General features: G+C 47.7%; 1 protein-coding gene and 1 long non-coding RNA gene across 2 annotated transcripts in view; one reads left to right on the forward strand and one right to left on the reverse strand.

Moving 5' to 3' along the window:
* The window catches only part of KCNK13 (potassium two pore domain channel subfamily K member 13), a 93950-nt gene that overhangs the window by 57989 nt on the left and 11632 nt on the right, over nucleotides 1–24329 (forward strand). The window lies entirely within an intron of this gene.
* Nucleotides 253–11354, reverse strand: LOC145513882 (uncharacterized). Its single transcript, XR_014059751.1, has 4 exons — nucleotides 11132–11354; nucleotides 10380–10492; nucleotides 2197–2309; nucleotides 253–396 (listed from the first exon to the last, which is right to left on the reverse strand). It is a non-coding gene; the product is annotated as an uncharacterized LOC145513882 (long non-coding RNA).

A 24329-nucleotide genomic window follows, 5' to 3' on the forward strand; every position in this document is an offset into this window, starting at 1 on the left:
GCTAGTTTTCTGTTAGATTGTAAGACACAGCAGGGCATCACCCTGAAGAAGCTGGTTCAGAGCACTGAGCGCCCCCAAACGGATGCTGCTAACCCCAGCAGTCCTCCCAGGGCGCCCTGAGCGGCGTCTGCAAGATGGACCGCACAGGCAGCCGGCGTTACGCTTGGGGACCAGGGCCCCAGGGATTCCCGACGAACCCCCGAAGCAGGGAAGGGGGATTTGGAGGCCAGAAAGAAACACGTCCAGGCAGGCGGTGTTCAGAAGGCAGTAATGGGGCTGGAGACAAGGTCCAGCAAGGCATAAAGGACTGTTTCCAACGGTCACACGGAGTATGACTCGGAGGACTCTAGGATAAAACCACGTGGGAGCCAGTGTGGTCCGGGAATCTGCTTGGCCCTGGAGAGACAGCAGGGGAGAACAGTGAGGTCCAGCGTCTCAGGGAGCTTTCGTTCTGTGACAACAAGTCCACAAGGAGGTGACTTGAGATAGGGGCAACTGCTCTAAGGAAAATAAAACAGATGAGGTGATCGCGTGCCGCTGGGCAGAGGGCCAGGCTGTTCCTTAGGTGGCCGAGGGCTGGGGGACTCAATCCTGAAGCTGAGATCTGAGGTCAGCTGTGTGATGAAGAGCATTCCAGATGGAGAGCGTCGCAGGCACCAAGGCCCCAGGGCAGGCCAGCGTGGCCAAGAAATGGTGAGCTGGGGGACGGAATAACACAAGGAAGTTGGAAGCAGAGACGTCACTTTGTGACAAAGGCCTGTATAGTCAAAGCTATGGTTTTTCCAGTCGTCATGTACAGATATGAGAGTTGGACCATAAACAAGGCTGAGGACCGAAGAATTGATGCTTTTGAACTGTGGTGTTGGAGAAGACTCGAGAGTCCCTTGGACTGCAAGAAGATCCAACCAGTCCATCCTAAAGGAGATCAGTCCTGGGTGTTCATTGGAAGGACTCATGCTGAAGCTGAAACTCCAATACTTTGGCCACCTGATGCAAAGAGTTGACTCACTGGAAAAGACCCTGATGCTGGGAAAGATTGAGGGCAGGAGGAGAAGGGGACTACAGAGGATGAGATGGCTGGAAGGCATCACCGACTCAATGGACATGAGTTTGAATGAACTCCAAGAGGTAGTGAAGGACAGGGAAGCCTGGTGTGCTGCAGTCCACAGGATCGCAAAGTGTCAGATATGACTTAACAACTAAACAACAACAACAATACAACATTGTAAATAACTATACTCCAATTTAAAAATATGAGGTTGGAGTCAAGGTGAGATTTAGGGCATGCAAGACCCTGGTAAGGAGCTGGCACTGTGTTCTTTCCTGCAGTGGGAGGCCACTGAAGGATTCTAAGCAAGGCACGGACAAGATCAGTTATGTTTTCAAACAGTTGCTCTTGGAATGAAAAAATCAATGTAATGATTATTTCTGGGTGCTGGGAGGAACTGACATTGTAGGTGAGCAGAAGCAGAAACAGCCTCTGCAGTTTGCCAGGCCAGCAGTGAGGCCTTCGACTGTGAGTGACCATGTAGATGGGGAGCAATCAGATTTGTGATGTCAGGGATGCAGGACCCATGGTCTCCAGGCAGCTAGGGAGGCTGTCATGAGAGCCACTGGGCAGTAAATGTTGAGACAGGCCCCCTGACTTTGGGGTGTGAGGTTAGAGGGTGGTTATGATAACCAGTCATGTATGGATGTGAGAGCTGGACCATAAAGAAGGCTGAGCATCAGAGAGTTGATGCTTTCAAATTATGGTGCTGGAAAAGACTCTTGAGAGTCCTTTAGGCAACAAGGAGATAAAACCAGTCAATGCTAAAGGAAATCAACCCTGAGTATTCATTGGAAGGAAGGTCTGATGCTGAAGCTGAAGCTCCAATACTTTGGCCACCTGATGAGAAGAGCTGACTCATTGGAAAAGACCCCGACGTTGGAAAAGATTAAGGGCAGGAGGAAAAGGGTGCGACAGAGGATGAGATGGTAGATGGCATCACTGACTCAATGGACATGAGTTTGAGCAAACTCTAGGAGACAGTGGAGGACAGAGGAGCCTGGTGGGCCGCAGTCCAGGGGGTCACACCGAATCGGACATGACTTGGCGACTGAACAACAGCGATAACCAGGAGGAACCCGCACCCCGAGCCCCTGCGTCACCGCGCAGGCTCTTAAAGGTTAGACTCTCTCGGCGCCTGATCTCACCTTACAGAGTGAAAGACAGGAAGCATGTTCATTCCTTCTGGTTCTTGAAGCGTTGCCCCCATGAAGAGCGTTCTGGTTCTTAAAGGCCCATTAAGAAGCGATGAGTTTAAACGCTGTAAACATACCATACGACAAAGCAGTCATTTAGATCTGGGGGGAACAGAGTCAAGGAATGGTGCTGTTCATTGTTCAACTTTGACGGAGGGCTGGAATCACGAGTTGTCATCCCTTCCCAGTCCCTTCTTTCCAATGAGATAAATCTGGTACTAAAACTGGACTAGCACAGAAATAAACTGAAACCCATTTCGTGTTCATGTTGCTACTTTGACAATCCCACCTCGTCGCCAGTAGGATGCCGAAGTAGCCTCTGAATTATCGGAGGAAGGTGAATTATGTCCAGTAAAGTTTGAGGGTTAAGGATATTGGAAAGGAGCGGAAGATAAATGTGCCAGTGACTTTTTTAGGCTTTAGGCTCCTTGGTGAGAAATAAATCAGCAAAAGTTCATTCTCTCCCCAGGGTGGTGAATTTATTGAGATCATTCCTCTGGCCACTTCTGGCAGAGCTCTGACACATCCTGGGAGTAGGTGAGGAGATAATGGCAACATAAAAGCAGCCTGTCAGGGAGGGAGCTTGAGGCTCCTGCCGCCGTCAGCCACCTACCTCTTCCCTTAGCCGAAGACATATTTTTCTCATCAGACCAACTTATGCTCCAACCAAGTGCGAATGAGAGGAGGGACTTCTCTTGGCCACCGACCACCCCCTTCTCCAGAGACGCAGGTCCTCTGCACATCTTAGCTTCCCCAGGTAAACTAAGAGCGCTGGCCCCCCCGCTAGAAGCCCACCCAGGACCCTCCCTCCTTCCCTCTTGCCTCTTCTCCAGGAAGAGACTCTAAAATGCACCTTCCCAGGAGCATTTACCCCAGTGCAAACCCAAACAAAGATGTGGCATCACTTCAGGGCTTAATAGCATGACCAGAGAGCTATTTGCTTTAAACCATAGATTCTGTCTTTTACATCCTTACTGAGATATAACTGACATAAAGGAATATGCACATATTTAAGGTGGACAATTTGAGGAGTTTTGACACATGTATGCATCCAAGAAACTAGCTAAACAATGAAGATAATGAACATACCCATCATTTCCAAAAACTTCCTTGTGCTTCTTTGTAATCTATCCCTCCCTTCCCCATCCCCTGGTAGCCACTTCTACTCTGTCACTGTGAATTAGTTTGCATTTTCTAGACTCTCTATATAATTGAGATTACACAGTGCATGCTCTTTTTCAAACTGGCTTCTTTCACTTAGCATAATCATTTCAAGGTTTATCTCTGTTGTTGCACGTGTCAGTAATTTGTTCCTCGTTATTGGCTGTCCAATATTTCTAACATCATTTGTTTTGATGTTAAAAAACATTTTCATTTCTTGGTTGAATTTCCTAGGCACCCTTGTAAAAAATCAACTGACTGTGTGATGTGGGTCTATTTCTAGACTCTGGTGAGTTTCACTGGTCTGTATGTCTGTCTTTACACTAATACTTCATTGTCTAGATTATTTTAACCATATAAGAAGTCTTCAAATCAGATAGTGTTAGTTTCTAGTGTTGTTCTTTCTTAAGTTGCTTTGGCTGTTTCAGTTGCTCAGTTGTGTCCAACTATTTCAGGTCTTTTGCACTTCTACATAAAATTTAAAATTAACTCCTCAGTTGCTACCAAAAAAATCCTGCTGGGATTTTAACTAGGATTGCCTTGAATCTATAGATCAATTTGGGGAGGACTGACATCTTAACAATAAGCGGCTTCTTCTTTTTTAATACGAGGGGGCTTCCCTGGTGGTTCAGAGGGTAAAGCGTCTGCTTTCAATGTGGGAGACCTGGGTTCGATCCCTGGGTAGGGAAGATCCACTGGAGAAGGAAATGGCAACCCACTCCAGTACTCTTGCCTGGAAAATCCCATGGACAGAGAAGCCTGGTAGGCTACAGTCCATGGGGTTGCAAAGAGTCGGACACGACTGAGCAACTTCACTCACATTCTGATCCATAAACATGGCATGCTCATTCTCAGTCCCTCAGCCGTGTCCGACGCTGTGCGACCCCGTGGACTGTAACCGCCAGGCTCCTCTGTCCATGGGATTCTCCAGGCAAGGACACCGGAGCGGGCTGCCATGCCCTCCTGCAGGGGGTCTTCCCGGCCCAGGGATTGTCTCCTGCACTGACAGGGATTCTCTACCACCAGCGCCACCTAAGGAGCTCATGAACATGGCATCTCTCTCCATGTATTTAGGCCTTTTTTTTTTTTGGCCAAGGTAGAAGAAATATGGACTTTAATAAAGATTCTTTCTCTTTGATATAAGTGAGACCCGTGAAAACATGCAAACAAAAAGAAAAGAAAAAAGGGAGGCGAGGTCTCAGAGAGTCCACTCTCCTTGTCCACGCGGCCTAAGATGGAGCAGGCCGGTCCTCTGTTGCTGCCGCAGGGCCGGCCTGCAGGACCGAGAAGGGATTCCATAACCGCAGGTCTCAGCTGATCCCGCCCCGTGGGAAAGTAAGAGCCCACTTCTGGACCCTCCTCGCGGTGGGAAGGCCAGTTCCTCCAGTCCGAGCTCCCCGGCCACGCATCTCCGCCTCGGGTCTCTCCAGGAGAAAAGGTACCGCTACCAGTTCCAACTGCCTCGCAGGCCCGGGTGAGGAAAATGCCAATGGTTGTAAAAGGGCTTTGAAAAAGTCAAAGAGGTGATGTATAAACATCAACGATTATTATCATTTTGTGCTCAGGAAGAAGCTATGGAAAACAAATCAGGAGAGTTAATCTACAGCCCTAAAATATATGCACATAAAATAAAAGTAAACACAGTTCCAAGCCTGCCGATGGTACCTGGGGATTGTCCCCTGCTTTGAAGTCTTAATGCCCCTGTTCCCACCTCCACAAAATCCAGCTGGGAGGACAGGTCCGTCACCCCCCACCCCGACCCCCAGTCTACCCCTGCAGGGGGGCAGGGCAGGGGCCAGGAGGCGGCGCAGGACTTTGCCTATAGAGTGTAACACACCAGGAACGTGGTGGGTGGGGGGCTTATGAACTGTATATACAGACTCTGGGTGACGGGCTGGCCAGGAGGCACTGAGCAACGGACAGGTCCATCTGCCCATGGGCCAAGAGCACGGCTGTGAGGCAGTCTCTAAGGACGCATACCGCGGGGAGAGGGGACAGCGTCTAAGGGCCGCATACCCCGGGGAGAGGGGACAGCATCTAAGGGCCACATACCCCAGGAAAGGGGACAGCTGCCGCTCCGCCCCCATTGGCCAGTCCTTCTTCCCAGGGTGTGTGTCCTTAGAGACTCTCCTCTGTCCCCAGGGTATGTGTCCTTAGAGACTGTCTCTCTCCCTGGGACAGGTTGCCCACCCTGACCTGGAGTTGGTGCTGAGCAAGGCGAGGCCGGGGTCCCAGAAGCCATGAAGCTCTCTGCACCCCCATCCTTGACTTCAGGGCCCCGAGAACTCTTTGCATATAATATCTTCAGTGCTAGGAGCCGGTCAAAGGCATACAGTTTAACCGCTGGTGGGAGGCTTGTGGAGAGGAGTCAGGTGCCCTGAACCCCGGGAGACTGAAGGGTGAAGGGTGGTCGCTCTGCTGGGCCTCTCAGCACAGAGAATCTTCTGTTCCCAGGAGGCAGACTGCCCAGGCCTCCAGCACCCACCTTGGGGACGGGGTATCAGATGGGCACAGGGCAGGCCCAAGGAAGGGCCCCTCTGTACACGGATACTTTTGGTGAAGCCTGCTAGGCCTCCACCTCTGGCCCCTGACTCCAGCCCTCTCCCTGGGCTGCATGCTGAACCCCGCGTCCTCACTGTCCGCAATCCTGCACGAGGCTGGGCACTGAGAACCCTTCCAGGTCGGTCCTGAGGGCAGGGATGAGGGCCAGGCGCGGGGCATCCTCCGGGGACAGCCCCGGGCAGCTCGCAGTTTCTGCCCTCCCGGGCTGCGGGAGACCTGGCTCGCCGTCCGCAGAGATGCCGGGCCGGTGCTGTCCCCGTCGTGGCCAATGAGGTGGCCGGCTCTCCTGAAGCGCTGACCCTCTGTCCTTCTGCACCCTCGGGGCCCTGGAACAGCACGTGGGCTGCCCGCTTTGCAGACCAGGGAGCGTGCCCTGGCCCGGGGGTCCGGCCTCCCGCACCCGGCAGCCCGCTGATGGAGCGGCCTCGGCCTCCGGCGGGCCCAGGGCCGCCCCGGAGCTGCTGGTGGCCGATGACCGGGGAGGCGGAGGCCTTGGCAGGCATCTTCAGAGGGCTTCCCGTCAGAGAGGCCTCGGGGCACCGCCACGGACAGCGGGACCGGGCCCGGCCCCGGCCCCCGCTTGCCCGGCCTTGTCTAGGGTCTGGATGTTTTTTAGGTCTTTAATTTTTCTTAGCAATGCTATATAGTTTTCAGTATACAGGTCTTGCACGTCTGTTGTCAAACTTTCCTTAAGCATTTTATGTTCTTGATGCTATTGTAAATGATATTTTAGTTCAATTTTGATTATTGTATATACTGCTAGTATCTAGAAATACAACTGTATTTGTATCCTGCAATTTTGCTAAATATATGTTAGTTTCTAAATTTTTTTAAGATTCAGTTGTTTTTTTTTTTAATAAACAAGCATGTCTCCTGTAAATGAAAAGTTCTTTCTTTTCTTATGAGAACATTTTTAAATGCTTCCATAACCTTTCATTTTTCATATTTTGATTTTCATTCTATTCAAAATGCTTTTCAATTTCTATTTATTTCTTCTTTTACTCTTGGGTGATTTTAAAGTGTGTTATTTCAAATAGCTTGGGGATTTTGTGCCAATCTATTATTTTCTCATTTAAGCCCATCGTGGTCCTCAGCATACTTTTTATGATTTGAATGCTTTTAGATTTATTGAGTTTTGTCTTATGGCCAAGAATATTATCAATCTTGGTAAAGGTTCAATTCTTGAAAAGAATGTGTGTCCTGCCCTTGGTGGGTGGGGTCTTCTACAGCGTCAATTAGGTCAAGTTGACCAACAGTGTTGTTCAAGTCTTCTGTACCCTTCCTGATGTTACGTCTAATCATTCTGTCATTTACTGTGAGATGTGTTGAAATCTTCAGTGGTAATTATGGTCGCTCATTTCTCCTAAAACATTCTAGCAGTTTTTGCTTCATGTATTTTGAAGCTCTATTAGTTGCTTAAGCATTTAGGGGTTTAATGTCCACTTGATGAATTGGTCCCTTTATTCACGGTAGAAAGTCTCCTTAGACATATTTTTCTTTCCTCTAGTAGTATTCCTGACTCTAACCTATGCTTTGTCTATAATGAATATAAACTCTGCACCTTTCTTTTGCTCAGTGTTAATGTGGAATATCTTTCCCATCCTTATACTTCTAACTTCTCCAGTTCCAGTTCCAGTTCAGTCACTCAGTCGTGTCCGACTCTTTGCGACCCCATGAACCGCAGCACGCCAGGCCTCCCTGTCCATCACCAACTCCCGGAGTTTACTCAAACTCATGTCCATTGAGTTGGTAATGCCATCCAGCCATCTCATCCTCTGTCGTCCCCTTCTCCTCCTGCCCCCAATCCTTCCCAGCATCAGGGCCTTTTCCAATGAGTCAACTCTTCGCATGAGGTGGCCAAAGTATTGGAGTTTCAGCTTCAGCATCAGTCCTTCCAGTAAATATTCAGGACTGATATCCTTTAGGATGGACTGGTTGGATCTCCTTGCAGTCCAAAGGACTCTCTAACTTCTCAGGGCCTTTATATTTAAAGTGGGTCTCAAAGGAATAAATAAATAAAGTGGGTCTCGTGTAGACCATATAGTTGGATCTTGCTTTTTCTTCCCCTTAATCTGAAAATCAGTGCTGGCTAGTTATGTGTTTAAATATTACAGTTGATGTGATTATTAGTCTGACAGAGTTTAAATCTACCGCTTTACTGTTTCTTTCTGTTTGGTCTATTTTTGTTCTCTTTTTCATTTTCTGCCTTCTTTTGGACGACCTGAGTAATTTTTACTATTCCGTTTTATCTCCCCTGCTGGCTTATTAGCTGAAACTGTGTGCTGTGTTGTTTTAAGGGCTGCTAAGGTTTGTAACACCCACGCTTCAGCACGCCTGTCCTTGAGCGCCAGGCTGCCGCTTCTCATGTAGTAGAAGCGCCTTCAATCACATGTCACTGTTCCTCCCCTCCCAGGCTTTGTTCTGTTCTTGGCACACATTTTACATCAACATACTTGCTACCTGTTGTTCAGTCTCTGAAAACTGTTATTTCATTTATTTTGTCCAATATATTTAGTCCTTTCAGGCAAGAGGGTAGATTTAGCTCTTGTTATCCCATCATATTCAGAAGAGAAGTCCTGAGAGGTTTTTAGACACATTTTTTAAATTTTTAAATAAAAAATTTTCATCTCTGTTCATTATAGAAATTTTAGAAAATGTCTGACAGTAGACACAAGAGATGGGGGTTCAATCCCTGGGTCGGGAAGATCCCCTAGAGGAAGGAACGGCAGCCCACTCCAGGATTCTTGCCTGGAGAGTTCTATGGACAGCAGAGCCCGTCAGGTTAGAGTCTATGTGGTCACAAAGAGTCTGACAGGACTGAGCGCATGCACATATACGCACAGTCTTATACTTTAAGAGGAGGAGGGACATTTTCTTAATTAAAAACCCTTCACCGACATCATATTACTGGCTGCCTCCTAGCTCATCACCTGTTGGCTGTTCAATGTGTCTGCCCGTTCCTGCCCTAGCATTATGCTTTGCCGTTGTTTAGTCGCTCAGTCGTGTCCGACACTTTGCGACCCCAAGGGGTGCAGCCCGCCAGGCTCCTCTCACCATCGGATTTCCCAGGTAAGAATATTGGAGAGGGCTGCCATTTCTTTTCCCAGGGGATCTTCCCAACCCAGGGATCGAACCCATGTCTCCTGCACTGCAGGCAGATTCTTTACCACTGAGCTGCTAGTCCATAAAACACAAATCATTTCAAGGCACCCTCCTGGGGCCCCTGACCCATCACAGTTGCTACCAAGCCAGAGGCCAGGAACGAGGTCCTCTCCTTTCATCCCAGCACCTCAGACCCATTATGTCCCGGGACGGGGGGGTGGCAGGGGGAGGGGGAGGAATGTCCGGCAAACAGACCATTTCACAGAGAGAACAGAGGCTGCCACAGACGGGAAAGGGGAAGAAACTCTCAGGGAAGCTGAGCAAACCTTCACGGAGAAGGTGGCCTCTGAACCAGACCTTGGACGGCAAGCAGACGGCACCGCAGGCCGAGGGCACATACAGGCATCCCTCCAGAGGTGCGGAGGGACGTGTGCCCTTGGAGAGCACCTGGGCTCCGTGTGTGACAGGGAGGGGCGGGGTATGGCGGGGAAGCTTGAGGCGGCTGGCTTCTGGGGATCTGCTGTGGCATTCATATTTTTTCCTGAAGAACAGCAAGCTCACAGAGGTTTTTAGAAAAAAGAGCAATTCACAAATCACACTTTACTTTATTTATTGAGCTTTAGTAGCCGTCACTCAGCATGAGATGTTGGAGATGCAGAAATGAACGGATAATGGCACACAAACAGTGCTCTCTGGGAAAAGGCCTTGCTTTGCATTTAGTTGCAGATACGCCGTAAAACCCTCACAGTGATGTTACAGCTGTGCCACTGAGATAGGATCAGGAAAGGCTTTGCAGGGTTTATCCATTGCTCAGCAGGGAGAAAAGCAAGGAGATCAGAGCAAGCCTGGTGAGGCTGGAGGAAGACCTAAACTAAGACCATTAGGGCCGTGGTGATGGAGGGGTTGAAGGGTTCAGGGGGCGTTTCTGAGAAAGAGCGTAGGTACACGCTGGATTCAGGGAGATGGGAGAGAGTAAAGAGGATGACTGAGGTTCCTGATTAGACTCACAAAGGCATACGGAGCAGCTACTGCGTGTGAGGCTTTGTGCTAAGCCCCGGTGTATCAGCGATCAAGTAATTCCCAGCCCTCCCACCGCTTGGAATCTAGGAGTGAAGCAGACAGCAAAGCAGCAGTTACTGAGTCAGGGCTACCACGGGGCTCTGTGAGCCTGCTCCCAGGAACGTGCGTAGGAGCTCACAGAAGGGACACGGTCTCGAAAAGCAGACTGAAAGATTCAGGAGGAGAGGAGGGAACTGATGGGGCAGGACCCCTGGGAGGCGGGTGGGAACAGGCACAGGTGCAGGACTCACCTTAGGGGGTAGGACCCCCTCAACCGTGACCCAGGAGAGAAAGCTAGAAGGGCGTGGAGGCAAGGCCGTGGGCAGGCTTCTTGAGAGGTTCTGGGCTGATGGCTTCTGTTTCTCTGGGAGGTGGCAAGTTATTGACAAAAAGAGGAGAAATCATCAGGAAATGAAAGTGTTAGTGGCTCAGTCCTGTCCAGCTCTCTGCGACCCCATGGACTGTATGTACCCGCCAGGCTCCTCTGTCCATGGGATTCTCCAGGCAAGAGGACTGGAGTGGGGTGCCATTCCCTTCTCTAGGGGATCTCCCCGACCCAGGGATCGAACCCAGGTCTCCTCCACTGCAGGCGAGTTCTTTCCTGTCTGAGCCTCCAGGGAAGCCCCACAATCCAGGAAGATTAAGAGACAGACGAAAGAGCGAAGTGCGGGTATTCCTTGGGGAGCCAGGAACATTCCTCCCACCACTCTCTAGCTAGACAGCTCAACTCAGGCATTCTCCATGCACCTCCCAGGGAAGCTTTCTCTGATGACCTTCCTCCCCTGACCTTCCCCTAAACCCAGAGTTAGGTGTTTCCCCACAGTACCCCCTAACACCCCAAAAGTCAACAGCACTCAGTGATAAGGGCACTGATTTTGGAGTTAGAAAGACTGTATTTCTGATACTGTCTCTGCCCCTTCTCAGCTGTATGACTCTGGGCAATTTATCTTACCTCCATAATTATCATATGCAAAATGGGAATAATATTGCCAGTAATATGTACCTCATGGGCTCCTAGGTATTAAGTAAAATAGTCCATGTAAAGCTCAGAGCACACAGCCTGGCACCCAGTGAGTGTCTGATAAATGCTAACTGTGGCTGGATTATTTCTTCACTCAGACTTGCTGTGCTTCTGTCTTCACGCTGTGCTCGCAGGCAGGGACTGCGTTTCCTTCTCTGGGATGGCCGTGCGCGGCACACGGCCGGGCCCGCGGCGGGCGTTCCGTGAACACGGCGGTTTGCATCGCGCTCCTGGTCCCGTGCGGGCCGCCGCCTGACGTCATCGGGCCGAACCCGGACTCGGGGAGGAAGCGGGGGCGGGGCCAGCAGGCCCTGAGCTCGGGGAAGCCGCCGTCCCTGCACAGGCGGCTCTGTCCTGGGAGCCAGGCGACGGCGAGCGGGCCCTGGCAGGCAGCTGCCACCTCACGGTTGATTCCGCTTGGATTCTGGCCTCTGCCTGGTCCCTCGTCTCGGGTCTGTCCCTGGGCCGTGCCTCCGTCACGGTTCCTGACTCCTGTTTCTACCTGGCTATAATTAGGTAGCACGTGTTCCCTTTGGTTTGGCTTGAAGGAAAGAATGAACAATGCTTCGCTTCAGTCGTGTCCGACTTTGCGACCCCGTGGACTGTAGCCCACCCAGGCTCCTCTGCCCGTGGGATTCTCCAGGCAAGAATCCTGGAGTGGGTTGCCATGCCCTCCTCCAGGGTATCTTCCCGACCCAGGCATCGAACTCACATCTCTTGTGTCTCCTGCAGCAGCAGGCGGATTCTTTACCACTGAGCCACCAGGGACGTACCAGGCTCCATGTTCTTAACCCCTGTGGGGTGGTTGGTGGCAGTGGAGGCTGAAAGACAAGAGTCTGCTTTTAAGGAGCATAAAGCCTAACGGAATACAAAGAAATTCGGGGACTCAGTCCAGGCCTTTGGGCCACAGCACAGTAAGAACACCGAGATTAGAAAGAGAAATTGTGAAGAAAGCAGAAGAGAAGTATATCCCAAGGGAGCTTGCAGGCAACCACAAATGTCTGGACACTGATGGGACAACTTGCCCCTTCAGATAAATTCTCCTGCCTTTTGGACATCAAGTCACTTCAGCCAGGGAGAAAGAATCTCTCTGTTGTTCCTGCGGCAACCACTCTCTTTTGCCTTCACGAAGAAATTCATCCAGAAATTCGAAAGCACAAAGAGAGAGCTGATTTTTTAAATTAACAATTAAACTTTAAAGTTGGGAGCATCTGATATGTGCTGAGCTCACAGTCTCTGAACGGGCAAGAGTTCATCAACAGCTGACACAGTGAGGTCCGGGCAGGAGCAAAGCAGGAAGGCATGTGGCAATGGCCTTGAAGGATGAAGATGCATGTTTTGGTTTTGTTTGGGGGTTTTCTTGCAGAGCAGAGGGGGAAGCCCATAACAAAACTAGAAATAGAACTACCATATGATTCAGCAATTCCACACCTGGGTACATATCTAAAGAGAATGAAAACACTAATTCGAAAAGATACATACACATCACCCCCCCCCATTCAAAGCAGCGTATGTAAGTGACCTAAGTGTCTATCAACAGATGTATGGAGAACTAAAATATGGTATATATACACAATGGAATAGTACTTAAAAAAAGAATGAACTGTTGCCATATGCAGCAACATGGATGGACTTGAAGGGTATTATGGTTAGTGAAATAAGTCAGACAGAAATAAGTCAGAGAAAGACAAACACTGTATGTTATCACATATATGTGGAATCTAAAAAATAAGGCAAACGAATGAATGTAACAAAAAGAAACAGACTCACATACCAGGAGCAGACTGGTGGTTCCCAGTGGGGTGGGGGCGGGGGGACAAGACAGGACAGGGGGTTAAGAGCACAAACTAATACGTATACAACAAGCTCTGTGGGCATACTGTGCACCACAGGGAATGCGGCCAGTTCAGTTCAGTCGCTCAGTCGTGTCCGACTCTCTGCGACCCCATGAATTGCAGCACGCCAGGCCTCTCTGTCCATCACCAACTCCCGGAGTCTACCCAAACCCGTGTCCATCGAGTCGGTGATGCCATCCAACCATCTCATCCTCTGTCGTCCCCTTCTCCTCCCACCCCCAATCCTACCCAGCATTAGAGTCTTTTCCAATGAGTCAACCCTTCGCATGAGGTGCCCAAAGTATTGGAGTTTCAGCTTCAACATCAGACCTTCCAATGAACACCCAGGATTGATCTCTTTTAGGATGGATTGATTGGATCTCCTTGCAGTCCAAGGGACTCTCAAGAGTCTTCTCCAACACCACAGTTCAAAAGCATCAATTCTTCAGCGCTCAGCTTTCTTCACCGTCCAACTCTCACATCCATACATGACCACTGGAAAAACCATAGCCTTGACTAGATGGACCTTTGTTGGCAAAGCAATGTCTCTGCTTTTAAATATGCTATCTAGGTTGGCCATAACCTTCCTTCCAAGGAGTAAGCGTCTTTTAATTTCATGGCTGCAATCACCATCAGCAGTGATTTTGGAGCCCAAAACAATAAAGTCTGACACTGTTTCCACTGTTTCCCCATCTATTTCCCATGAAGTGATGGGACCAGACGCCATGATCTTAGTTTTCTGAACATTGAGCTTTAAGCCAACTTTTTCACTCTCCTCTTTCACCCTCATCAAGAGGCTCTTTAGTTCTTCACTTTCTGCCATAAGGGTGGTGTCATCTGCATATCTGAGGTTATTGATATTTCTCCTGGCAATCTTGATTCCAGCTTGTGTTTATTCCAGCCCAGCGTTTCTCATGATGTACTCTGCATATAAGTTAAATAAGCAGGGTGACAATATACAGCTTTGACGTCCTCCTTTTCCTATTTGGAACCAGTCTGTTGTTCCATGTCCAGTTCTAACTGTTGCTTCCTGACCTGCATACAGGTTTCTCAAGAGACAGGTCAGATGGTCTGGTATTCCCATCTCTTTCAGAATTTTCCACAGTTTCTTGTGATCCACACAGTCAAAGGCTTTGGTATAGTCAATAAAGCAGAAATAGATGTTTTTCTGGAACTCTCTTGCTTTTTCGATGATCCAGTGGATATTGGCAATTTGATTTCTGGTTCCTCTGCCTTTTCTAAAACCAGCTTGAACATCTGGAAGTTCACGGTTCACGTATTGCTGAAGCCTGGCTTGGAGAATTTTGAGCATTACTTTACTAGCATGTGAGATGAGTGCAATTGTGTGGTAGCTTGAGCATTCTTTGGCATTGCCTTTCTTTGGGATTGGAACGAAGACTGACCTCTTCCAGTCCTGTGGCCACTGCTGAGTTTTCCAAATTTGCTGGCATATCGAGTGCAGCACTTTCACAGCATCACCTTTGAGGATTTGAAATAGCTCAACTGGAATTCCATCACCTCCACTAGCTTTGTTCGTAGTGATGCTTTCTAAGGCCCACTTGACTTCACATTCCAGGATGTCTGGCTCTAGGTGAGTGATCACACCATCGTGATTATCTGGGTCGTGAAGATCTTTTTTGTACAGTTCTTCTGTGTATTCTTGCCACCTCTTCTTAATATCTTCTGCTTCTGTTAGGTCCATACCATTTCTGTCCTTTATCGAGCCCATCTTTGCATGAAATGCGGCCAGTACCTTATAATAATTTCATTTTAAATGGAGGATAGTTTATGGAGGTGTTGAATCACTATGTTGTACACCTGAAACTAATATAATTTTGTTGATCAACGATGCATCAATAAAAACAATAAAACAGACTGCAAAAAATTACATATGGTAGAGGGAAAGGCCTCATCCACATCATCTGCAAAAGCTAAGAAACAGAACTCAGTGCCATAAGATTTGTGATGATTCTTATGAGGAAACTGCAAAACTCTACTAAGGCTTATTTTTTAAAGACTTCTATAAATGAATAGAGATACAGTGTGTTCCTGGTGGGAAAAGTCTTTTAGTAAGGATGTCATTTCTCTACAAATGAATCTCTAAACAGAAGGCAAGCTAATCAAAATCCAAGTATTTTTTCTGGAGCTTAACCAAATAATTCTAAAACACATCAGGGAAATTTAGCATGAAGTCAGCTGTGCGTTTTTAAAAAGAAAAACGAAAAAGGAGGAAAAGGAGAAGGGAGAAGGAAGAGGGAAAAGTCTTCAAGGATATTAAAAAAAGGAGAGTTATTTGGGTGGGGTACCAGTCTCAGTATAGACAGATCAATGGAACAGACTGTGTAATCCAAAAACAAATTTAAGAATGTTGCCTCTGATAAAAGTGACATTTCAAGAGAGTGGAAAAAGAATGGACTATTTAAAAATAGGCTCTTGTTGACACCAAAGAGCCTACACATGTGACAAAATTGTGTAGAACTAAATACACAAACAATGTTAATATCCTGGTCAGATATTATACTGTAACTTTGTAAAATATTAGCAAAAAACTCGGTAAAGTATAAACACATTCTGTATTCTTATGATTGCTTATCTGTTTGCAATTATCTCAATAAAAATGTTAACTAAAAATAGTGCTGAGAAAAACAAACTAGTACTTTTAAAACATTAGATCCTTACAGTTAAGAAGAGTGAATTATCAAATTTTAAAATTCAACCTGTAAGTGAATTACCAGTATATGGGGTAAGGAAGGACTTTTCTCTCCATAACTCCTGAAGCCAAAAGCCACAAAAGATGATTGATGGAAAAAGAAAAAAAGAAGATTGATGGAAGTTGATGGATTTTTCTACATTTTCTACAGGAAAATGAAAGTTTGGCGTAGCAACAAAAAGTTATGTAAAAATAAAAGAGACATAAATTAGGAAAACTATTTCCATATATGTAAAAGATGATGAGTTAATTTCTTAGAAATCTCTGAAGAGCTCTCACGAATCAATAAGAAAAACAGTAGCTACGCTTAACTGGAAAACGGGCTGGACGTGAACAGGAACTCACAAAAGAAGGGGAACAAGAAGCCAATGAACTTGTGAAGAAATGCCGGCAACGAAGCCGGAACTGGTGAAGAAAGTATAAACTCGGGAGGAAACACGGCTGAAGGAAGCCGAGAGCCGATATCTTATTTGTGCTGTGCTTAGTTGCTCGGTCGTGTCCGACTCTCTGCGACCCCACGGACTGCAGCCCACCAGGCCCCTCTGTCCATGGGATTCTCCAGCAAGAACACCGGAGCGGGTGCCATGCCGTCCTCCAGGGGATCTTCCCACCCAGGGATCGATCCCAGGTCTCCCGCATTGCTGGAGGATACTTTACCATTTGAGCTACCAATATCTTATTTACTAATAACAATTAGCTCAGCACCTGGCACATAGTACACGCTCATTAGACGTTTGTGGAATGAATGAGTAAGTGGAGAGAACGCAGGTGACCCGTCAAGGCGGAGGAGTACTTTAGATGCACATGGACGAGAAGAGGAAGGTAGAAGTGTGGTATAACTTTAAGGGAGAAGTGGGTAACTTAGGTGAACTGTGATTGCAGAGCCTGTTTTGCCAGTAAAACCAGAAGTGATGTCATCGGGAGAAAGCCCCTCTGTGTCAGCTCCCGAAGGTCTCAGGTGAAAGCACACTCAGGTAGGAGCGTCCCAGAGATACAGTGCAGGGTCCGAACGGCTCTCTTCAAGGCCTTGTGTCCGAGTGAGCAGCCGCTCAGTCGGCTGCCCAGCCCCCGGGGGTGACCGGTAGCTTTGCCTTTTCCCAGCCGCATGATTTTGCCGTCAAACCTGACACCGCTCAGCATAAACAGCGTCGTTGACAAGATGCATGCCAGGTGCAGGGCACACCTGGATTCTGGTTTGCACTGGTCTCCTCAGACTTGTTCTCTGACTTTGAGGTTCACATTTCCGTTTTTGAAAGTAACTTACCAAAGACCCTTGCATTTAGGTTCATAGCCTGAGTTCACGGGAAATGTTTGTCTTCAGTGTTTCTTCCTTCAATGGGAAAAGCAATGAATCAGTCCTTTCTTCCCCCCTGACTAGCTAAAACGCCATTTTGCTACATTTGTATTTTTCAAACAGCCCCTCTGGCAGCCCTTATACCGACTCCATCTGTGCACAAACGTCCCTGTGCTCTCTAAGACGAGTTGTCTACTGGCTTTAGGCAAAAGAAAGTCATACTGCTTTCTGAAACTAATAATATCAAAAATTAAATATTCTTAAGAAAAGGCCCCAACAGACATCCCTCAAAAAACAGTTTATTACAGAGCAGTGATTCATTTATATAAAGCCTGGAAGGGGCATCTCTGAAGAATGAGGTTTGAGTCTCTAAAGACTCTTTTAAAGAAATGGGAGGGAAAAGAGGGAATAGAGGAAGGCAGAAAAGGAAAGAAAACCTTGATTTTTCTGCAGGGAGCTTTGATTCCTAGAGCTACTTTTCATTGAAAGGGTGAGGATGTCTGCCAAGTGTTTCTAGGAAATTCTGGGTAATGATGGTAGGTACTGGTACAGTAGTAACACGCTGCCTTAGCTCAGGCTGCTATAACCAGTGCCGTAGGCTGGGTGACTAATAAACCACTGAAGTTTCCCCTCTCAGTTCTCGAGGCTGGCATTCCGAGATCAGGGTGCCAGCCTGGCTGGGTTCTGGGTGGCGGCCCTCTTAGGGGTTTTAGACTGCTGTCCTCTTCTTGTGTCCTTACAGGGTGGAGAGCAGAGAAGCAAATGGCTCCCTCTGGAGAATCTTGAAAGGGCATTAATCCCACCACGAGGGCTCCACCCTCATGACCTCATCCAAGCCTGTTAACTTCCCAAAGGTCCCGCCTCCTAATGCGTTGCTTTGAGGGGATATGATTTCGACATGTAAAGTTGGAGAGGACGCAAACACTTAGTCCATAATGTAGGAAATTTCATGAGTTTATAGGGAAGAAATACAGAGTGGGAAAGAACATACGATGTTCTAAATGACACAGATTTCTTCAGTCTTGCGTGATTCTGTAGTTTAGCTTGTATGGGCCATGCTCCCTTCATTCTCGTTACATCAGCCCCTCAAAGGTGAGAGAGACAGCAATATTCTGCAGGTCTTTGACTTTCACCCTAGATTTCTGGAAGCACTAGGACCCTTTAAAGGAGCTCAGAGGCTGCTGCTGTGGGAAGAGGGAGGTGTCGAGAAGGTGGGCTGGAAGCCATCCAGGTCGCACAGAGCAGGTGGGCATCAGTATTGGGTACAGCAGCTGCCGCCACTCCAGGGAACCTGGCGGCCCTCTCCTCAGCTGCAAGAAATTCACAAAGGCAGGTGGGTTTGCTTGTGCTTTATCTAATAAGGGCTTTCCAGGTGGCTCAGTGGGAAAGAATCTGCCTGCCAACGTAGAGACGCAGGAGATGCAGGTCAGATCCCTGGGTCAGGAAGATCCCCTGGAGGAGGAAATGGCAACCCACTCCAGTATTCTTGCTTGAAAAATCCCGAGGACAGAAGAGCCTAGTGGGCTACGGTCCATGGGCTCCCAAAGAGCTGGATACAACTGAGCAACTGAGCACACACATGCACACGTGTGCACACACACACATTTTCTTAATGCCTCAAAACATCTTGCAGCCAGATGCTCTCACTCATGTTGAAGAAAAACACCTTCCATCAGTCACCGCCTGTGTTGTGCTAACATTCTACTTAATTGCTCCATTTCTTGAAGTCTGGGGGAGGGCAGTTTTGTTCACGAGAGAACATAATTATAGGTGCTGGCTTTTAAGGGGTAGTTTCATGATTTCAAAATTAAGAAGCCCTGGAATTGGGACACCTACTTGAGATAAGTAAATTCAACGACTTTCCCCTTTGAAAATGAGGGTAAAATCAGAAATAATGATGGCATTTACTCCAGCTGTCACACTAGCTAGAGGTTTGTGAGGAGGAAGGGAGCTTGGGACAGCATTAAACACAGAACTGATGCCCCCAGGGCTCCGTGGATCTCTCAGGAACATGGAATTTGTAAAACTCCTCTTTGGGAGCTGACAGAGTCTGATTCCCATGAGGCCAATTCTGTTACCTTCTGAGGACAAAACTCACTGTGACTTAGAGGTAATGCAAATGATTTGAAGAACGCTTTCTTTGGTCACATCCTTGTGTTCTGCTTTTATAGTCAGGACATGAGTTGTTTACTTTTGACATATGAACTACTTATTGCTAAAGAGTGTAGAAATGACCCTTAGTTCAGAGTTACTTGGAGAGTAGTTTGGTATTTACTACACATAAGATCATAATCTTTTGTTAAGGATGCTTTACTGTTTAACGAAATGAGAGAGGAGTCATCATCCTAAAAATAGCACATTCTAAAAGTGTGCTTACAAAGATAGAAATATAGATCAATGGAACAAAATAGAAAGTCCAGAGATAAACCCACGCACCTATGGACACCTTATCTTCGACAAAGGAGGCAAGAATATTCAATGGAGAAAAGACAATCTCTTTAACAAGTGGTGCTGGGAAAACTGGTCAACCACTTGTGAAAGAATGAAACTAGAACATTTCCTAACACCGTACACAAAAATAAACTCAAAATGGATTAAAGATCTAAACGTAAGACCAGAAACAATAAAACTCCTAGAGGAAAACATAGGCAAAACACTCTCCGACATAAATCACAGCAGGATCCTCCATGACCCACCTCCTAGAATATTGGAAATAAAAGCAAAAATAAACAAATGGGACCTAATTAAAATTAAAAGCTTTTGCACAACAAAGGAAACTATAAACAAGGTGAAAAGACAGCTTTCAGAATGGGAGAAAATAATAGCAAATGAAGCAACAGACAAACAATTAATATCAAAAATATACAAGCAACTTCTGCAGCTGAATTCCCGAAAAATAAACGACCCAATCAAAAAATGGGCCAAAGAACTAAACAGACATTTCTCCAAAGAAGACATACAGATGGCTAACAAACACATGAAAAGATGCTCAACATCACTCATTATTAGAGAAATGCAAATCAAAACCACAATGAGGTATCATTTCACACCAGTCAGAATGGCTGCTATCCAAAAGTCTACAAGCAATAAATGCTGGAGAGGGTGTGGAGAAAAGGGAACCCTCTTACACTGTTGGTGGGAATGCAAACTAGTACAGCCACTATGGAGAACAGTGTGGAGATTCCTTAAAAAACTGGGAATAGAACTGCCATATGACCCAGCAATCCCACTGCTGGGCATATACACCGAGGAAACCAGAATTGAAAGAGACGCGTGTACCCCAATGTTCATCGCAGCACTGTTTACAATAGCCAGGACATGGAAGCAACCTAGATGTCCATCAGCAGACGAATGGATAAGGAAGCTGTGGTACATATACACAATGGAATATTACTCAGCCATTAAAAAAAATACATTTGAATCGGTTCTACTGAGATGGATGAAACTGGAGCCCATTATACAGAGTGAAGTAAGCCAGAAAGAAAAACAACAATACAGTATACTAATGCATATATATGGAATTTGAAAGATGGTAACGATAACCCTATATGCGAGACAGAATAAGAGACACAGATGCATGGAACAATTTTATGGACTCTGAGGGAGAAGGTGAGGGTGGGACGTTCTGGGAGAATGGCATTGAAACATGTATATTATCATATGTGAAACAGAACACCATTCCATGTTCGATGCATGAGACAAGGGCTCAGGGCCGGGGCAATGGGATGATCCAGAAGGATGGGATGGGGAGGGAGGTGGGTGGGGGATCCAGGAGGGGGAACACATGTAAACCCATGGCTGATTCATGTCAATGTATGGCAAAAACTATTGCAATGTTGTGAAGTGATTGGCCCCCAACTAAAATAAATAAATTTATATAAAAAAAAAAAAAAAGAAGAAGTTAACTAAAAAAAAAAAAAAAAAAAGTGTGCTTAACTTTAGGAAGGTTGCCTGACTTTGGAGTCCACGAGCGCATCTATTGCAGGTGGATGCTGAGCATCCCTTTGGCCTCCTTGGTGCTTATGAAACACTTGAAATCAGCTGTGATGTCTTTGTGGTTGAGAAATGTAACCAACAGGTAGACGACAGGTTCACCCACGCGACTGGTAGAAGGAGAGCTGTGGATGCCTAAGGTGAGCTCACCGCAGAATCCTGGGGTGGTCGAACACAGCAGAATGAGCTCAGATTCATGCCCTGCCCTCCTGAATCACAGCATATTTGAATTTGAAGTTCCTTAGAGTATATTCCGGCCATCCTACCCTCATTTTACCAAAGGGACAACCAGAATAAGGTGTGGCCATCGCACACTTAGGGCGCTCATAGTCAGCACTAGGACCCAGACCCTAACTGGTGTGCTGAGTCACTTTCAGCAACTTTCTTAACCTCTGGGTGCTTCAGATTTCTCATGTGTCAGGAAAGCGAAAGTGCAAGTCACTCAGTCGTGTCTGACTCTTTGCGACCCCATGGACTATACAGTCCATGGAATTCTCCAGGCCAGAATCCTGGAGTGTGTAGCCTTTCCCTTCTCCAGTGGATCTTCCCAGCCCAGGAATCGAACTGGGGTCTCCTGCACTGCAGGCAGATTCTTTACTCAGGCAGGAAATGATATTCCTACTTCGCAAGGGTGGATGAGGATTGAAGAAGCACTTCCGTGTAAAGCGCTCAGCACCGTGCTGGACCACAGTGTGAACCGCCAGCATCTGTCTCATCCTCACTGGACACTGTTCTGCCCGCCTCAAGGAGCTGGAGGGAACAGTCAAGCGGCCCTGTGCTTAAGGACCCAGAGAGGTGTAACCCTTGGGTAGGACTCCTAAAGCAGTAGGTCATAGAATGGAGGAGGAAATTCCTAAAACCACCTTACTTCCATTGTTTTTCTCACCACTAGATGTCAACGACATCACTGTAAACGATGCAGTTACCGACTTCCACAGCATTTTGTCGCTGTTGTTTGATCGCTAAGTTGTATCCCACTTTTTGCCACCCCATGGACTGCAGCACGCCAGGCCTCCCTGTCCTTCACTATCTCCTGGAGTTTACTCAAACCCACGTCCATCGAGTCGGTGATGCCATCCAGCCATCTCATCCTCTGTCGTCCCCTTCTCCTCCTGCCCTCAATCTTTCCCAGCATCAGGGTCTTTACCAGTGAGTCAGCTCTTCCCATCAGGTGGCCCAAGCATTGGAGCTTCAGCTGAGGCTGTGCAGAGCAGCTGTGATTTATTTCACACACAGGAGCCACAGGGGACAAGGCCAGACCAGGAAGGAAACCTCACAGAAGCCGGAGAAAGCCAGTTCTGTGTCCCATCATCCCTTCTTGGTCATTTTCCAGTGGCCAGTTGTAAAGCAAGAACCAAGCCAAAGGAGAGACAGGCTTAGCTAGACTTCAGTAGTTAACAGGGGCTGCCTTTTCAGTTTGTATAAGGAAGACTAGGGTGACCGCAAACATGGTGACATGTGAAATCCCATGGAGGCAAAGAGACTTGTTTGGCAGAAGAATTCATCTTGCAGAACTCAACGAACAGCGTTTGGCACAGGAAAGGAGTGACTTTCAAACGTTTTAGAAAGTCTTCAAAGAGGACTTGGCGTTATCCTCTTGCTCCTTTGCCTGAGTACAGGGGTGACTCAGTGGGAGGTAAATAGAAGTTATTTCTTTCCTACGTGGTGTGTCAGCATTTGGTACACAACCACAGCTTCCCGTTAGAGGGTTCAGACTGGCTTGTCAAATAAAAATCCTGACCAGGGTGTTAATAGTAGCCGTTTCTGGTATTATTATACGGTTTGAGTGGCCCTTTATCATTAAACACTTCACTACAGACAGGCAAGAGTGGGTTGTGTAAGTTAGCCTCGGTTTACACCCTGGAGGCAGTTAGTCATCAAATAGCAGTTGTCTCTCCTGTTCTCGGGAGGTGACTGTTTAGCACTATGAATATTGTTATGAACTTCTACGCCAGAGGGAACACTGGGTAGCATGGGGAATGTGAGAAGTAATTCGCCATTGCAGAAGTGGGTGCTGGGCAAGCTCCAAGGGTGGCCAAACAGCCTGCGTGGAAGCCAGCACCCCCGTGTGAGTAAGTGTGCCAAGCAAGCCTGGCGGGCCTGCAGCGGCCCTGGAGGCTGCCGCGCCATTATTTCTGTCACCTGGAAGTCAACAACCCGAAAGGGAAGGACAAAATCATTGAACAGGTCCTCAAGAGGGTGTCCAAGTGACCACGAGACGAATGAAAAGCTGCTCAACTTTGCAGACATCAAGGAGGTGCTATTTAAACCACTGCGTACCCGCCAGCATGGTTACACTGGCCAGACTATGAGGAACCGGGAACTCAAACACTGCTGCGGGCAGGCTGGATCAGCGCTTCCACTCTGCCGAACACATGTAGGTCCTGGGAGTCATCAGTTCCCCTCCTAAGTAAATGTATGCAAGAGAAATGGGCACTCTGTTCACCAGAAGACATGTCCCAGGATGTCTGTAGAAACACTGTTCGTAACAACCCCAAACTGGAAACAACCAAAGGGTGTCAACCGAAGAATGACCTCCCCAGCCCACCCCCCCATTGCCCTCAGCTCGTGTCTGTTCCTTAACGTTAAGAAGATCCAACAACTTGCTTGATTACCGGGTGGACTTTCTATTAAATGCCAAATCCCTTGCGGGCCTCCTCTTGAAGTTCCTGTGAGTCCCTTATAGCCAATTATCAGTGAAGAATGGAGAGAGGAGCTGGAGGGCAAACAGAGGAGAGAAGACGCCTGGGGAAAAATGGCAAGTCCCCGAGAGAAGACCTTCCGTTATCTCCGGCTGTGTCGCAAACCACCCCAAAGGATTGACAGCAGCTTAAACAACTTGGGAGGCTTCCCTGGTGGCTCAGAGGGTAAATGCGCCTGCCTGCAATGCGGGAGACCCGGGTTTGATCCCTACGTCGGGAAGATCCCCTGGAGAAGGAAATGGCACCCCACTCCAGTACTCTTGCCTGGAAAATCCCATGGACGGAGAAGCCTGATAGGCTACAGTCCATGGGGTCGCGTCACGACTGAGCGACTTCACTTTCTTTCACTTTAAACAACTTGGGACGTTTCTCAATTGTGTGGATCTGCTGGGCTCAGCTGCACCTTCTTTGGTTCCACGAGGTATAGGCTGGTATGACTCATGCACGGCACTCAACTGGGAGCGCGGCTGGGGCTGAAGGTCCGAGAGACTTCACTCAGCATCTGGGGAGGCTGGGATGGCTGAGGCCGGGCCCCTTTCTGCAGCTAAGGGGTCACACTTCCTACACGGTGGCTCAGAGGTCCTGGGAGGGAAAGACAAAGTTTGGGGGCTTCTTGCCATTTAAGCCTGGAACTGCTGCAGCCTCC

This window comes from Giraffa tippelskirchi, chromosome 7, assembly GCF_054371585.1.
Source record: "Giraffa tippelskirchi isolate mGirTip1 chromosome 7, T2T-mGirTip1v1.2.pri, whole genome shotgun sequence".
In the NCBI taxonomy this organism is placed as follows: Eukaryota; Metazoa; Chordata; class Mammalia; order Artiodactyla; family Giraffidae; genus Giraffa; species Giraffa tippelskirchi.